Here is a 15,150-nt window from a genome sequence, read left to right as displayed (position 1 = left end):
GATGTAATTCACTTTGCCTGGAAAAATGAGAAATCTTGGGACATATGCAGAAGATGGAAGGATATTTCTCTTGAAAGAAACAACATGAGCAAAGACATGAAAGAAGGAAGCGCAGTGGACCAATAAATTGTTCTGTTCCCTGAATGGAGATGAAGATAGTAATTGGAAAGACAGATTGTGGATTTATAGTATATGGTAAACTAAATAATGGCCAGGTAAGGTGTCTACATCCTAATCCCTGGGGAGATTAGGATACTGGGGAGAACCTGAGGATACTGTGTACCCTGGAACCTGAAGAAGCTGGTGACTGGGCTGCAGAAATGTTACATAGTAAAGCAGGCTTAATGCAAGGACAGCCTTCACCTATACCCAGTCCTGGTTGGCCCAGATTACCACCACTTCAGGGATGTTATTGCTGCATTGCTTTTGCAAAAACACAGCCTGATCAGCAGAGTGAAGGGAGCTCTATAAACAGAAAGGTAGTGTTTAGCCATCAAGCAGAAATTTCAGGGGCAACAGGACGTTGCAGTCTCCACTCTTCTGTCTCAACATTCAAACCACATGATCGAAGGTGTAAGTGAAGGCAGGGCAGGATTCACACCTTCAGCTGCCCTAAACAATGAAACGGTGAAGGTGCATCCCTCTGCAAGCCAGGCCCCACACTCCAGAACTGCTTTCACATGGTATCCTGTAAATGGTGCCCCCCAAGTTAGACCAGCAATTGTGTGATCAGCGACCCCTGAAACTGTGTAACAAGAAGGAAGACCCCCACCATATGTGATTTTTATATACATAGGTACATTTTCTAAAAATTGTAAAATATATGTAATGGATCATCTCCAAAATATATCATTATACTTGTTTCCTTTTTTAAAAAATCAAACTTTTCCCAAAAATACTTTTTTGGGACATCTATTTTGTTTCTTTTTTAAAAAATACCAAAACAACATGTAAATTAGTGCATACCGTTTTAAGTAACTTAAAAGTAAATGAACCAAATTTTGCTGAAAACCATTCTAAAACACATCATTCACTCTCCTGACTTTTTAATGAAAGGACACCAAATGTAATTTAACTTTTTTTTATAATGACATGGGTTTCATTGTTATGAATGGTAATTATTCCAGGGTGCTGTGAGTCAGGGAGACACAGGATTTTTGTGATATATTGAGGTTCTTGTCTACACAAGAAGTGACCTTGCTGCCTTCTTTTCTTTTTCTTCTTCTTTTTTTTTTTTTGGAGTTAGCCATTCACAAATTTTCTCTGGCCTTTCTCATTGGCATGATGTTGCCTTTTCTTACCACTCTTTTCTTACTACTCTCATCATAGCCTACCTGCTCAGTCAACTCCTACCAATCACGATTTTCCTAATGTGCCAAAGCTCAGGGAAATTATCTTGCACTGGGGTATTTGCTCAATGCTTCTCACATGTTCAAGTGCTAGGATTGCCTCTGGGTCTTGTTAGAATGCAGATTCTGATTCAGTAGTTCTGGAATAGGAACTGAAATTCTATATTTCTAACCAGCACCCAGGTGATACCCATGCTGCTAGTTCTTGGAACACATGTTAAGGAGCAAGATATTAGGTAATTATAATTGAACTAGAGGCCCCATACATGAAATTTGTGCATGGGGCTCGGCCTTCACAGCCCCAGCTTCATCTTCATCTGAAAAGTTGTCTGGAAGGTCATTCGGCTGTCTGATCTAATTAGCATATTATGCTTTTATTATAGATTGTGTCTAAACTAAAGGTAAGCTAGTTCTGAGGGAAGGATTAAAGATTACTCTCATATAAATAAGTTTTAAAAATTTACATTATGGACTTGAAATTTATCTCCAAAATGACTCCTTATTAATATGACCATCCCCTAACCACATCTCACTAACACAGCACTTAATTTCTGCCTCTCTCCTATGGAGCTTACAACTTTATAAATTATTGTTATTTAGATACTAGAGTCCTGGTGCATGAAATTAGTGCATGGATAGGGTCCCAAAGCCTGGCCGGCAATCAGGGCCGATCTGTGGGGCAACCAGCAGGGAGATCGGGGGGGGGGGGGCCCTGCTGGCACCCACCTTGGCTGGCCTGATGTCCCCCAATTGCTGGCCCTGCTCCCGACCGCTGCCGCTGGTCCCCTCCCTCTGTGGGGTGACTGGTGGGACCATCATGGGCGGCCCACACTGGCACCTGTCTTGGCTGGCCTGGGGCCTGAAGGCTGGGGCAGCTCCTGCATTCAGTGCCCCCTGGTGGTCAGTGCACATCATAGGGACCGGTCTTTCCACTGGTCATTCTGCCATTCAGTCTATTTGCATATTAGGCTTTTATTATATAAGACTAGAGGCCCGATGCACGAAATTCGTGCAAGAGTAGTCCTTCCTTCCCCCGGCTGCCAGCACCAGCTTCCCTCTGGCACCTAGGACCCAGACTTCCCTCACAGTTTCGGCTTCGTCCAGAAGGATGTCCAGTCTAATTAGCATATTACACTTTTATTATTATAGATGTCAAGTACTAAACCAGAAGAGAAGCCAAGCCTTAACATACCTGTGCATTCCTTAAAATTATACCTTGCTGAAAAAAAAATATTTTTTTAAATAATTGCAAAGATTGAAGAATGAAGAATGAAGAATTATAAGGTTTTCCCATATAATTTCAGATTCTTTATTTTGTGATAAATAATCAGGAAGTGAATCAGAAGGTAATGCTTCCTATACTAGGTAAGAACTCAGATAAGTAATCAGGAAGTGAAGGAAAATTATAATCAAATACATTTATGTTGAGTTTTAGTAAACTGTTAAGAAAGTGAAGTTGCTTATTCTCAGAGTTGCTGCCTCTTTGTGTGTATGTATTCCTAGTATACCCCCACCCCATACTCACACCTAACAGAACACACATGCACACACACAGAGGCACAAATCTGAACATATATCATCTTCATACTCTTTAACTTTCTAAACCTTCTCTGAAGGGTCTGAGGTTAATTTATACTAAAATGTACATGACTGACTATAGCTTAAATTGCTATTTCTTTCCCCCATCCTAACTGGGGTTTGAGTGTTTTAACAGAAATCAAACTCAATATGCAATAGAATGAAGCCATTAAAGAAGACTCTGGGCTTTTAATTATAAAGCAAAAGACAGATTTCAATCAAGACTCTCTGAGTGCCCCTACGTTCTCATGACTGGGCCACTGCTAACCCACAGCTCTCTCACACCTGGGCCCTAAAGTCGCTCCACAGGGACAAACCACGTTGAGCCTGATGTGCACAGAAAATCACCTCTAGAGTTTGAGCTATAGAACCAGTGAGGACAGAGCAGGACAAACACAAAAATCAACTTGGCAGCTCATTTGAATCTATACTGTGCTTCTTTCCAAGGGCAGACAGGATGCATTGTCTAGTTCAAAAAGAATAAAACAAAAAATGCCAATTTCTATTAAACATCTGTGTAATGGAAAGAAAGAAAAACTGCCCAATTAGAAATGATTCAAGAATCTAAGTAAGAGCACTGAGGCAAAGCAGATAGCGGCTAGCTTTTGAGTTAATATGATTCAATATCCATTTTACTAACTAATCTAGCCTCTCAATCTGCAACTCATCCCACACCTTAAATTAAGCCAGTGTTTACTAGCACCTCAATGGAATTCTGAATGGAATCAATAACAGACACTCAGAAGGAAAAGGGGAGGCATAAAAAAGGACAGTCCGGATAATTTAGAGATATTTTTAGAAAGCTACTCTGTATCAATACATTCCTAAGTAGTAGCGAATAAGAATAAAACAATTAGATAATATTCCACAGAGTCTACTGGTACAGGTATTTCTCATAATCACTGGACATCGATGTGGTGAAACGCACACTAAAGGGTATGTAACTGCTTTTCCTGACCCTACAGATTGTTCACTGTGAAAGTGACCAGCAATCTGAGCCGAAAACTGGCAAGCAAGCCGTTTAGGAGCTACAGATCAGTTCTGGCGGGATCTGCTGCAGACAGCTACAAAATGAAGTTCCTACATTTGCTTTCTTGGTCATGCCGGGGGCTGCTCCATTGTGAAAGTCAGAAAACAGAACCTTGATTCCAGATAAGATAAAAGTCATAAAATTCTTATTTTCTTCCCACAACAAAACAAATCCAACAAATCGGCACATTTTGCTGGAAAAGAGAGAGAGAAGATGTATGAGCTTGGCAGTGCCTAACAAATCACAGATCACAGTTCTTACAAACCCAGGCTTTTGAGTCAAAGGGAACTGGGTTTAAATCCCCAACCAAGAAAGCACGGCCAAGCTATTTAATATCTCTGAGTTCAGTGTCCTCATCACAAACTATGGGTGGCAATATCTACCTCATGGAAAGTTTACAGGATTAATGAAATAACATTTGTGGATTGTTTAGCAAAATGGCCACTCAATTCTAGTAGATAGTATTTATTACCACTTCCACGGAAGGCAATCATATTCAAGCATACATTTAATGGTCCCTTTCACCTTGTCTGAAAATGAAAGAGGATGAATTGGATTCCTATTAAAATTGTGTAATCACCAGAGGCTTAAATATGTAAAGTACTTAGAGGCCATTATAAAAGAGTAAGCTATTATCACAGGGAGATGTGTAATGTGCTAATAAGATGGACGTGGCAGCCAGGTTATCTGCACTCATGCCCCTGTTCTACCCCTGACCAGCTGTGTGCTTTGGACTAGTCACTTGAACTCTCTGCCTCAGTTTCCTCATCTACAAAATGAGGATAATTACAGTAACATTTATGCATTAGACTCTTGTGAAAATTGTCATTAGATGAAAATAAGATATTGGCACATAGTAAATTCTATTTCAGTTTTAACGTATAATCTCTTTTATTCCTGTGTAGTACATACTTACTGTTGCAGACACACCTTAGAGCGACCTCCAACAATTTCTGATTCCTGGAGTCCAGGACTTTTTGTAATCTCCTCCCTTTGAGTATACTAGAAAGGACCTGTGACCGGATTAAAGCTAATATACAAGGGCTAATGTGCCACACTCTTGATCAGCCTTGAAAAAGCAACGCACACTACTCAAGGAGAGGACTTCATGGCTGGGAACAGCAGGGGACTCTAGGACCTGAGGGCCTCAGTACTGCAACCACAAAAACCTGGATTCTGCCAAGAGCCCATGGAAGCTTGGAAGAGGATGCTAAGATCCAGAAAGGAGTGCAGCCAAGATGACACTGTGATTGCATTCTAGTGAAAGCCTGAGCAGAGATCAAACCTTGCCTATACTCCCGGATCCATAGAAAGCATGAATTAATACATGTATGTTGTTCTAAACCTCTAAGGCTGTCATCATTTATTATACTGCTATAGAAAAGCAACATACAAGCCTGCATGTGAAATTCAGAGAACAGAATGGGAAGATATGGGAAAGTTTCCTTTGTCAGTTCCCTGGCATCACTTTTTTGTACAAATGTACAATGTCAATGTTTGATCGTTCTAAGCAATGTGGGCCTAGTATTAGATCCAGGCTGAACAGCCTTGGCCTGGCCAAATCCATCGCTAAGTCTATTTCAGTAAAATACACGAGGACAGACAGCTCTGGTCTACCTACTTTCCCCTCCAGCTCTAGTTTAGCTTCTGGCCTTCATGAAAGGCGAGAGGATTAGGATGTCGGTGATGTTTGCTTTTCCTGCTTCAGATTCCAGTTCATAAAGTTTAGCACAATGGTATGAACTAAAAAGCTTTTAAGAACGTGGTCATGGGAAATTGAAATATTTGTTTTTTAATGTAATCGTTTAGTAGGTTTTGCTGACAAAGCTCATCCTGCAGATGACTTGCTTTCTGAACGTTTCCATCCCCTTTCCCTCATTTGTCGGCTCCTCTTTGGCAGCCATTCCAGAGAAATAGACATCTTTCAGAATCACATCTGAAACAGATAATATTTGCAATATCCCCTGAGGAGCAATGGGCAAGAAATGATGAGCCATTCGATAAGGCACTTCTAGACATAAAAAAGAGCATGCACTTTTATGTTATTCCAGGTAGAATAGCTAAGATGGAATGCTGTGGTTCCCCTTGAATTAACGGGTGCTCCCTCTCATGTAGAAATATTTCTTAACAAAATCTAGTTGGAGAGATAGAAATGTACATGTCAATACAATGTAATAAGTACCATTTTGCGGTAGAAGAAAAAATCTACATGGGTATGATGAATTTGACAAAGGGGAAGTAGGGTATTACTAGAGGAAAAAGTTTATGTTTGTGGGGTAGTGCAGGGAGATGGAAGATGGAGAAGGATAGGCAGCGGTGATACTGATCTGACCCAGTCAGTACCCCCTGTAATATGAACTCCAACACCCTCTAAGGGGAATGACGGGGTCAGATCAGCATTTTTCTTAAACTTCTGGGTAAGAGGAAAGATTTGTTTCATGACACTTTTCATTGTAATAAAATATTGATTGTATTCCATAAGCTTTTGTCATTCTGCAACCCATTTATTAGTCTCTAAAATCATATGTAAAAGTTAAGTCATATATGCAAAAAGTGTGGAAGACTCTTTGGTGTTCTATGGTGTGGATTTGTATGAGATGTTTTTGATAGATTATTTTTTTTATTTAGAGGTTGCTGTGGTTTTCTTGAGTCTTTTCACTGTTCCCATTTTGGGCTTGCAAAAGTAGGATTTTGCTATTAAATCTTGCATTGTCCATTTAGATTTTTTTCTCTGAAAATTCAGACTTATTCAAAGCCATCTCTTCTTTACCCTCGCCTCCCTTCATATTCATTTCTTACCAGATGCATCTAATTAAAGTGCAAATTAAAATAACTTCAATTTTTTCAAGAAAGACAGAGGGTGGTAAAAGCTATTGCTTATCTCATTGCTAAAGTGCTGAAAATATTTTCCAAATTCTACTGGTCTGCATATTGAAAAGCTGACTGTTTAGACAAGGCATCCTGAGGGCGCTACAGTTTAGAAAACTGCAGGACGACTAATTGTCCTATAGCCAGGTAATAATCCACAGTAACCAAACTAGTAGTAAATGCTTCATGGAACCATTATCCTTTCACTTAGTTCATTATTAAATATTTCTAATTTATCTATTAGTCCTGCTACAAAGAATAAAAAATAACCAATCAATACATCATATTCTTATCAATAGCCAGACAAAATAATCCTTGTAATATAACTACCCACTGTGATAAGATAGTAGGAACCTGGTGAGAAGGAACCATGATTTTATATAGCCAAATGCTATGCAGAACAGAAACGTGGTATACTGGTATTGTGAGGAGCAGAAAGGAAGTCTATCTTAAAAGAAGAGATGGGCTTTTCTGCAAGAGTTAGATCTTGCTTCCTAACATTTGAGAGGATGGTAATGTGCTTCACCTCTGGTTCTAAATCTTTGCCCCTTTTTACCAGCCCACCACTGTTCTTCAGGCCATTAATAGGATTGCCTACTTTAAAAAATATATATATTTTTTTTTATTGATTCAGAGAGGAAGGGAGAAGGAGAGAGAGAGAGAGAACCAGCAATGATGAGAAAGAGAATCACTGATTGGCTGCCTCTAGTCCACAAACCCTTGTGCATGTGCCCTTGGCCTGAATCGAACCTGGAACTCTCCAGTCCGTAGGCCAACGCTCTATCCACTGAGCCAAACAGCTAGGGCAGGATTGCCTTCTTTTACTATGGTGAGAATCGAGAGTTCAAAGCCTTCCAAATTCATACTATTGAATCCACCATCTATTTGTCAACACTATTATCTTTCAAAACCGAGAGCAAATAACTTCACATTACTACTAAAAACAAAACAAACAACAAAAATCACACTCTTCCAGAACTTCCCATTATTCCAAAGTTTAACCTCTTTTACAGGGTGTCCAATATTGTCTAAACATCTGCTCTAAATTACTCCCATCCTGCCCAGCCAGTGTGGCCCAGTGGTTGAGTGTCGACCTACGGACCAGGAGGTCATGGTTCGATTCCCTGTCAGGGCAGCTGATCAGTGATTCTCTCTCATCATTGATGTTTCTCTCTCTCTCTTTCGCATTCTCTCTGAAATCAATAAAAAATGTACGTTTTAAAAATTACTCCCATCCTGCATTCTAATTACCATGTCTGCACCAAATTCTATGGTTCTTTAAAACACTGTGCATGTTCACAGCCACAGGCTTTTGCTCACACTGAAGCTTCTGCTTTCACCCTAATGCATCACCTGAGGAAAACTTGCTGCCCGTCCAATGCTACTACTTTTGTTATACTTGTTAGTTTTATTGGAATCTATTTTGCACTGTAGAGATCTTGGAAGTTTTACTTACTACTAGCAACTGTGCTATTAAAATAACAAAATAAATATATGTTGACTAAAGCTGTAATCACCCCCTAGTTGCCTTTTTGCCTCATCAGTGACTAGCATTTTCTTATAACTAATAGATCCTCAATGAGTGCTTATGCACATAGAACTTCCTCTGCCCTCCCTCTTTCTCTTTAATATTCACCCTCTCCATTCTCAGCCCTCCATTCAATCAGTGGCCAAGTCCTGTTGATTCAGCAATGTTCCCCTTGCCTACACCACATTCCCACTGCCATTAACCTAGTTTTCATTCTCATTAACTTTTTCTTGAATTACTGCAATTGTCTCTCTAGCAATCACTCAGCTTCTAGTCTCTGCCTTCTTGGATCACTTTACAATCAGCTGGTAGTCATTTTCCCAAAGCACAGCTCTAATAATTCCATTCTGTGGCTTGAAAAATATCAATGGCTCTCTAATACCTGCAAGTCCAAACCCCTTGGCAGGTTCTCCATCATTTGCCCATCATCTGCCTATGTTGGGGACTAAAAATATTCAGGGAGAAACTGGATGATCATCTGTGTTGAATACTGAAGGAAATTTCTACACTAGGAAGGTGGTAGAATTACAGGACCTTTGAGGTTACTTACAACTTTAAGCTTCTGTGCTATCAAGGGGAAAGGGCTAAGTAATTTACTTTAAATATGAAGTAAAAGTTGAACCCAAGAAGGGGGCCATGGAATGCTTTATTTATAGCTGTTAGGTCAGAAACACAGATGACAGCCTGGTTTTGTGACTAGCATTGGAAGTTAGGAAGGGAAAGTCTGAGCCCTTTGACTTGCGGACCTTGACATTGACTCCAGGTAGATAGTATCAGAATTGAATTGAATTGAATTGTAGGATGTCCAGTTGGTGTCTGCAAAGAATTGCTTGTGGGGAAAACACACATGTGGTGTCAGAAGTGAAGTACTGTAGTGAGAGTGCAGTAGAGAGGAACACGGGAGTTTTCCATTTTAACTTTCCAGCCACTAATTCTGTACTTTGTTATGAAACGTGGATGCGAAACCTAAGAGGCATATCAAGGATCTGATGATAGGCTCCTGCTTTAAATTTGTATAGAAAAGATCATTCACTTACTCTGTGTATTATATGTTTTCTGAGTATCTAGACACCCTCCAACCAGCAAGTAACAAGTTCAACTCCTAGTCAGGGCACATGCTCAGGTTGTGGGCTCAGTTCCCAGTGGGGAGTGTGCAGGAGGCAGCCAATGGATGTTTCTCTCTCATTGATGTTTCTATCTCTCTATCTCTTTCCCTTAGTCAATAAAAATATATATATTTTTAATAAAATCTTAGGATCGTCTCTTACTAATCATACAACTGCCAATTACTTTTTTTCCTAACAAGTTCAGTTACTAATTTGAGTTTAGCTGAGAGTCTCCTTAGAGAATTTTTACCATCTTCAAATAGCATTGATGACAATAGCCAGATGCTTGGCCGTGGCTCTAACTTATGCAGACTTTTCCTGAGCCCAGGGCAGTCACCATGGTCAGGAGAACTGCATAGTTTCTGTGGTCTCTCATCTGACAGAATCTCTGCCGTCACTGAGCACAGGAGGTTCTCACTAAAGAGCTGAGATTAAGAATCACTAGGATTAACCAAAAGAACATTAAAGATAGAGGGCATTATAAAAACCATTAAGCACCATCCCTTTTTTTAAACAGGAAGCCATATCAAATATGGGGTGACAAAGGTCTTCTGACCCTTGACCCTCTGCTGTTTCCCATGCAATGTCTCTCTTCTCTACCTTTTCCTTACATAGATCGAGGAATCATCAAACTATAGGGTCTCCCAAAAAGTGTATACAGACACTTTGAATAATGATAAAGGCAGTGCTTATTAAAATACATTTCATTTTCAAAATTAAGCTATCAGCTGTTAAAGTGTGTACACATTTTTTTTTGGATGCCCTATAGTGCCAAAACACACACACACACACAAAAAAAAAACACCACAAAACAAAACACACAAAAAAACAAAAAGACAGTGAATGTTTGTTAGTAACAGAGAAGTCTTCATATTATTAATTTAAAGTCAATAGCAGGCTGGAATCAAGTTCAAATTCTCCAATTCCCTAATTCATTAAATCATATGGGGATGGAGCCATGGTAATGCAGAGCCTCAATGCATAAAAAATAACTTGTTTGAAATTTATTTGCTGGAAGGGAACACCCCACCTTGATTTTAATGAATTTCAGAGCAGATACAGGCTGTCCTCAGTGGCTTTCATATGAGTTCCCTTCACAGCCTTCTTTTTTTTAGAAAAGCAAAAGTGCTTTCAGGAATGTTATGCCAGCATGGAGAAAATTACTATTGTGCACAATTAGCATATTTACCAAGGTTTGTCATTACTTTTGGTAATTAAAATTATACAAAGAGAGAGACATATCCAATTCAAGAACATTACTCAGTACAGTAATATAAACATAATGGTCGCCTGACAATTATTAAAATACACCAAATTCTTCCTTATTCACCAGAGTAGCTTCTGAATAAGATCACAGCAGTGCTTTCTATTTAAATGTTTTTCTGCACAGAAAATTATAATTACATTTGCATAACTACTATAATCAATCCAGAATTATGGCTGAAATTTTTATCCTCCAAATCACTATTCTTTCTAAGATGTCAGGAGATCTGAGACATAATCTGGGCTTGTGGACCATAATTTTAATTTGTAATGGGATTAAATATACCTTTGTACCTGCCTTACATGAACCAGTCTTTCCGGGACATAGTAAACAATATAACTACATTGGACAATTTGTCTACTTCTCTCTTGAAAAATAGCCTTTAATTTACCAAATATATTTTGTCCAAAAAATAAAACAAACATATGAGTAAAAAGAAATTCAAAAGCACAAAAGGAGAATACCAAATTATATTTGGGTGAAACAGACTTCCATTGAAGTCAAGCATTTATCTCTATATTCAGATGCCCTGTACTTACTGAGATTAGCTGGAAGGGCCGAGCTAATTTCTGTCCCATCTTGGAACTACTTGCTAGCAAAAAACAGATTTCTTTTCAATGTTTCTCTTTATTCCTGATGAATTCAGCAGGCTTCCTTGGGACCTGACATTATAGCCATTTCTACTTCAAAATGCAAGTCAGATCTGATGAAAACAATACGCAGACCCCCAAATATTAATCAGCAACCAGCCTTCTAGAGCCATGGACCAGGAGGACATCTCCATGAGAACTTTTTGTTAGCTCCTTCTGACAAACCTGCGGGTAATGTGTGGCTTCCACGGACACCATCTACGTGGTTCTTGTCTCAGGAGGGCAGAGCCGGCGGCACGCCAGGAGGCCAGAGCATGAAGTGTTCTAAAATCCAGTTTGCCTCTGGTCCTTCCGCACAGTGTATTTGGTTACCAGGCTCAGCTTCTCAAGGGAATGAAATCTCTAAGGGCCACACCAGCACAAACTAAATTCCCCATAGTACAGACGACATATATTTTCCTAAGGCACAATCTGAAGCCACTACAGAAAGAAACCTTAAAGCAATTTTCTAACATGGGATTTCAAAATCATTTCCAAGTGGAAAGATGTTAAAGCTAACTCAATCTTTTCAAACTTGTCTATTTTGGATGGTTAGGAGCTTTGCTAAAATTTGCACAAGGAACTGTTTTAATGGCCAATTAATTCAGATTTGCAGACACACTGGGATAAACATGTTCAGTGAGTAACAGCAAGGGTCATGGATACCCAAAGGATTATGTGTTGACTTTAGGACAGAAATTGAAATAAGCTGAGGACAAATATTAAATCAACAGTGGAACTTTACTATTACTTATGTATGGACTCAAGTGTTTATTTATAAGCACAGATAATGCCTACCTAAAAAAAAAAAAAAATGGAGCCCAGCAGATTGGTATTTACATCATTTTATAAAAATAAGTTCCTGCCTCATTACTTAGAGGCTAGCCAAATCGCCAGCCTTAGAAAGCATGGAAGGCTCTAGGTGTAAACTCATCTTTATTTGGAAGGTGTATGAATCCAAAATAATGACAGTTTCATGATTTCCTTCCTTTAAATCGGGTGAGGACATTTATTCTAAAGACATAAACAGTCCAAGGTGCAGGCAAAGAATCACAGAAAATTGGAGGTGGATGTCCAATTAAGTATGTCCTAATTTTATTTATATTTATATGTTTCTATCCTAATTTAATATATATGCAAATTGAGGCTCAAAAATGATTTTAAAGTCATGATTATAAGCTAACTAAGGCATTACTGGATCTGGAATTAGATCACTTCTGATTACATGACACCAGATTTGAAGAGATAAATACACATTGTAAATGTAAGCTAGTCATACATATAATAGTCCAGGGTCAATATGAGTAGAAGAATAAGAGAAAAGTAGTATTTTTAACTTCATGAAAATATTCTGGCATTCTTTTTCTAGCTTCATGTGGTTGGGGAAAACTATACTAGTCAGTGGACAATCTAGACTATTTCATATTAAAACTAGAATTTTTTAGCATGAAAAACAGACCACCCATGTCCTGATGAAAGTATCCATTACAAATATTGAAATGTGTGCTATTTCTTCCATTTCATAGAATCTAAAGAACCCAGGAGCCACTGGATTTAATGGTCTTTAAGGTTTCCTCTGGTACCCAAATAGCAACAACAACAAAAAGAAAAGTTCAATGACAGATTGAGCCTCAATATCAACCCACTTCTAAATGCTGGCACAGAGGAAGTGAAAGCCATTCCTTAACACTGAGTAAGATAGAGCAAACCCCCTCAAAGGAGAGATTACATGACTGTGTACTAGTTTTAATGAAGCCTGACAGTGGAGGAGATGAAGAGTGGAATAAGGGTACAATGCTAGATCCAGGTAGGTAAATTAGAAAGGGCTGTATGGAGTTAAGTCTTGAGTAGGAAATTAAAGAAACAATATGATAAGCACGTAGGAAGATGATCCAAGTGTGGCAGAAGTAACCTATTAAAATTCTAGTAATAGGAATATTAAAGAGCTTGTGTTTGGAAAAAGAATCAAAAAAAGAGACATGAAAATGGGGAGTTGGGGGTTACATCAGAATATGGTACTGGATTATTGATGGGAATATTCAGATTTAATAAGAAGGTGTGGTTTATCAAGAGTAATAACCCAAAGTGCTATTTAAGGAAAAATAATTACCAAAGAATCTAAACTTTATCATTAATAATAATAATAATAATAATGGCGGCTAACACTACTAAATGCTTACTAGGAATTCTTAGGACATTATGTAAGTCATTTCACTTAATCATGATTTCTTAACCTTGGCACAGCTAACATTTTGGGTTGGATAACTATTTGTTGTGGAGGGCTGTCCTTTGCACACTGTAAGATGTTTAGCAGCATCCTTAACCTCTACCTACTAGCTGACAGTAACAACACCCACACCCCACGCTCCTCCACATACACACCAGTTTTGACAATCAAAAATATCTCCAAACATTGCCACATGTCCTCTGAAGACAACACCTCTATTTCGAAACTACTGTTTGATTCTTAACAATAAGCTATGAGTTAAATTTCATTAACCAGTTTTTCATTAACTAGTCTTCATAGATGTGACACATGGATGTTAAATAACTGTCCCAGGCCATATGTTAATCAGTAAGCAGTAAAGCTTATCTGTGAACTTCAACCACTTGATTCAAGGGCCTGGATACTTGACCATTGTCTATCACTTTCCCATAATCTTTTTTTGGCAAGAATCTAGCATAAATATCTATTTAAAAGAATAATAAAAAACTAACAACCCAATGCAATAGGCTTCATTTAGCTGAAATAGTAATAATGGTTAAACTTCTTTATTTTAGGTAATGATATCATAGCCGATGTAGTCAAGACTCCTGTCTCTTGCTTTGCAGTTTCTCCAGTGCCTGACTTTCTAGTCTAATGTTATTTAAGTGATGTGTTCTACATGTGAAAGAGATTCTGTTGTAGCTGACCTTAAGTTGACATCAGGACAGCTATGATCTGTGCCTTTCTCTTCATTTCTTCCAGGCTTGGGCTGTGTAGGGAGAATAAAAGGCCCTTGCTTTTCCACAGCTATTTTTAAAAAATGCAATTATTAGAGCCTATCGGTACCTCCCAAGTTTCCCTAGACTGGACAGTATTCTTACCTGTCCTAGCAAGAGGGGCCAACCCACCTGCACACCTTCTGATCAGAGCTGCTCTAGGGTCCTTTAGCGATGTGTGGAGAGAGGGGACAGGGTGCCAAGAGGGAAAAAAGACTTGACTTTTCTTTGATGTGGACGTTTTGCAATCAAAGAGTGAGAACTCCTCTGAGCTAGTCTCACATGCAGGAGGCTGTGGCTGGAGTAGAGAGAAAGAAATGAGAATAACTTGGAAATGATAATAAACAGTCTAAGGCTCCCCTCTGCTGAAAAGGTTAACAGGCATTGTTGCTAAAGCAGTGGTTCTCAACCTTCTGGCCCTTTAAATACAGTTCCTCATGTTGTGACCCAACCATAAAACTATTTTCATTGCTAATTCATAACTGTAACGTTGCTACTGTTATGAATCATAATGTAAATATCTGCTATGCAGGATGGTCTTAGGCGAACCCTGTGAAAGGGTCATTCGACCGCCAAAGGGGTCGCGACCCACAGGTTGAGAACCGCTGTGCTAAAGGCACAAGCTCTGGGCGAGGTAAAGTGTGCCAGACCCTGTGCATGTGTGGACTCTGTATAATATCTAGGGAAGGTTCTTTATAATGATAAGGTTCCATGAATCAATAATAAGAAATGAAGACTAAAGATGGATTGGTAGAGTTCATTGACTATTTTAAACCATTAAAAATCACAGAAAAGGCAGCAGGTAAGAGAGATAAA

The 15,150-nt window shown here is 38.9% G+C and overlaps 1 protein-coding gene across 22 annotated transcripts in view; it reads right to left on the bottom strand.

The window, feature by feature from the left end:
- The window catches only part of NRXN1 (neurexin 1), a 999,389-nt gene that overhangs the window by 69,394 nt on the left and 914,845 nt on the right, over positions 1–15,150 (bottom strand). The gene's annotated exons all lie outside the window — the stretch shown is intronic.

Source organism: Myotis myotis, unplaced genomic scaffold (genome assembly GCF_014108235.1).
Source record: "Myotis myotis isolate mMyoMyo1 unplaced genomic scaffold, mMyoMyo1.p scaffold_m19_p_14, whole genome shotgun sequence".
NCBI lineage: Eukaryota > Metazoa > Chordata > Mammalia > Chiroptera > Vespertilionidae > Myotis > Myotis myotis.
This window is presented reverse-complemented; position numbering and strand designations above follow the sequence as displayed.